Genomic DNA, 2,970 nt, shown 5'->3' with positions numbered 1-2,970 from the left:
GGTTGAGCTATAGGCGCCAAGCCAAGTTTTTCTATTTTTAGTAAAGATGGAGTCTCACTCTTCCTCAGGCTGGTCTCCAACTTCTGAGCTCAAGGGATCCACCAGCTTAGGCCTTCCTGGAGTGCTGTGTTTACAAGTTATGAGACAATGCACCTGGCCCAAAGCACAGTTTTAAAGAATAGGTAGGTGTTTGTCCCTTTATGAGGACGATAACCAGACCGTGGGAGGCCTATGGACGTGGCCAGAGCTGAACTGTGCTAGGACATACTTTCTCATGTCCCCTGCATGTTTCCCTTTCCTCCAGCACTGCAGGCCGGCCGGCCTACTGGTCACTTCTGCTTCACAGTGCTTGGCAGGAACTGACAAGGCAGAAGCAGAAAATTTTTCATTTGGGGCCAGGCGCAGTGGCTCACACCTGCAATCTTAGCACTCTGGGAAGCTGAGGTGGGTTGATTGCCTGAGCTCACGGGTTGGAGACCAGCCTGAGAAAGAGTGAGACCCTGTCTCTAAAAAATAGCTGGGCATTGTAGTGGGTGCCAGTAGTCCCAGCTACTAGGGAGGCTGAGGGAAGAGGATTACTTGAGCCCAAGAGTTTAAGGCTGCTGTAAACTATGACACCACGACACTCTACCCAGGGTGAGAAAGTGTGACTTTGTCTTGAAAAAAAGGAAAAAAGGAAAATTTTCCATTTGATCGAGGATGTGAGATGCCTTCCTCTCCCCTAGACGTCAGTGTGGCTGAGCTGGCATGTGCTGAGCCAGAACGCAGAGGAGCTACGCATGAGAAAGTGAACGAACGGCGAGATGTCTGGGACACTCAGGGTCTAACAACCAGGAGCCTTGTGAGCAACAGTCCTGCAAACTGGGTCTTCAGGAAACAGCCACACCCATTCTCTTTTCTCCATTGCACTGTTACTAGATGCCAGTCTAAAGAGCATTGACTTGGTAACAGCGTTATTGAACTAGATTTCACACACCGTACAGTTCATCCATGCACAGTGGACAACTCCACAACTGTTGTCACACTCAATTTTGAAATATCTTCATCACCCCAAAAAGAAACCCCACCCCCTTTATTCATCACTCCCTAATCCTTCTGTTACCCCAGATCTAGGCATCTACTGGCCTACTTTCTGTCTCTATAAATTTGCCTATTCTAGACATTTCATATCATTGAAATCACGTAATATGGGGTCATTTGTGTCTGGATTCTTTCACTTAGCATGTTTTCAAGGTTCATCATTTTTATGTCCAAATAATATTGTGTTATGTGTCTAGCCCACATTTCATTAATCCACTCAGCAGGATGAACATTTGGGTTGTTTCTACCTTGGGGCTGTTATGAATAGTGCTACTATGAACATTCTTGCACAAGTTTTTGTGTGGATATGTTTTCATTCCTCTCGGGTGGACACATCAGCGTGGAATTCTGGGCCACATGAGAATTCCAAGTTCCTTTTGAGGAACCACTGAACTTTTTCCCCAAACTATACCATTTCGCATCCCCACTAGTGGCGTATGAGGGTTCTTATTCCTCCACATCCTTATCAGCACTTCTTATCATCTGTCCTTTTTATTCTAGCCTTCCTAGTTGGTGTAAGGTGGGATCTCAGACTGGGTTTGACTTGCATTTCCCTGGTAATGAATGATTTGAGTGTCTTTTCAATGTGCCTGTGGCCATCCAGGTATCTTCTTGGAGGATATAATAATTTTGGTCTCCAAGCCCATGTTCCCCTGGGACACTGGCAACTCTGCCAGGTGATTCCCCCACAGCCTCTCAAAGGACTTGGAAGTGCCCAGAACCAGGAGAGTGGCTTCTGGGGACAGAGTTGGGCTGAATATCTCCTTTTCTTGGGGACAAGGAAGGGTGGTGCAGTGTGAAAATCCTCCTACTCAGAATCAGAAGGCCCCAGAAGGCACAGTGACTCACACCTGTAATCCCAGCACTCTGGAGGGCTGAGGCAAGTGGATTGCTCGAGCTCAGGAGATGGAGGCCAGCCTGAGCAAGAGCCAGACCCCCATCTCTACTAAAAATAGAAATACTAGCTGAGGTGGTGATGGGGCCTGTAATCCCAGCTACTCGGAACGCTGAGGCAAGAGGATTGCTCAAGTCCAAGAGTTTGAGGTTGCTATGAATTATGACATAAGGCACTCTATCCAGGGGACAGAGTGAGACTCTATCTCAAAAAAACAAACAAACAAACAAACAGAAAACCTGAACTCTAACGAAGCTCTTTGCCAACAAGGTGACTTGGAGGAAGTCTTCTACTTCTCTCTCAAAACTTCCCACCTGCCACACCAGTCCTTGGGACCACTGTGAAATCCCACAACCTGGCTCTAGGGGGCAAATGGAGCAGTCAGAGGAGAGGGGACACAAGCACCCGACCATCATTTTTTTTGGTGCCTCCTAGCCGGGTACTGTAAGCAGACGCCACCCAGGCTCTGCCTGCCCTCCCCATATTTCCTAGAGTCAGCTCTAATCAATCTCATTGGATAAATAAACAAGTCCACCCAAAGATCTGCTGGTCCCAGGTTTGGCTGCTATACGTAAAGCTGTTCATCATGAACAAGAGGAGAAAGAAATCTCTTTTCTAGGCCCACACCCTGGCTCAGACCTGTAATCCCAGCACTCCAGGAGGCTGAGGCAGGAGGATTCCCTGAGCTCAGGAGTTCAAGACCAGCCCAAACAAGAGCAAGACCCTGTCTCTACTAAAAATAGAAAAACTAGCCGGGTGTGGTGGTGGGCACCTATAGTCCCAGCTACTCGGGAGGCTGAGGCAGGAGGATCACTTGAGCCCAGGAATTTGAGGTTGCTATGAGCTATGATTCCACAGCACTCTACCCAGGTAACAGAATGAGAATCCGTCTTAAGAAAAAAAAAGAGGGAGAGAGAGAGAGAAAGAAACTCCACTCTGGGCTCAGCGCCTGTGGCTCAAGAGGCTAGGGCGCCAGCCACATACACCTAAGGTGG

Source organism: Otolemur garnettii, unplaced genomic scaffold (genome assembly GCF_000181295.1).
Source record: "Otolemur garnettii isolate 467f Iridium unplaced genomic scaffold, OtoGar3 scaffold00061, whole genome shotgun sequence".
Classification (NCBI taxonomy): Eukaryota; Metazoa; Chordata; class Mammalia; order Primates; family Galagidae; genus Otolemur; species Otolemur garnettii.
Note: the sequence above shows the minus strand (reverse complement) of the source record.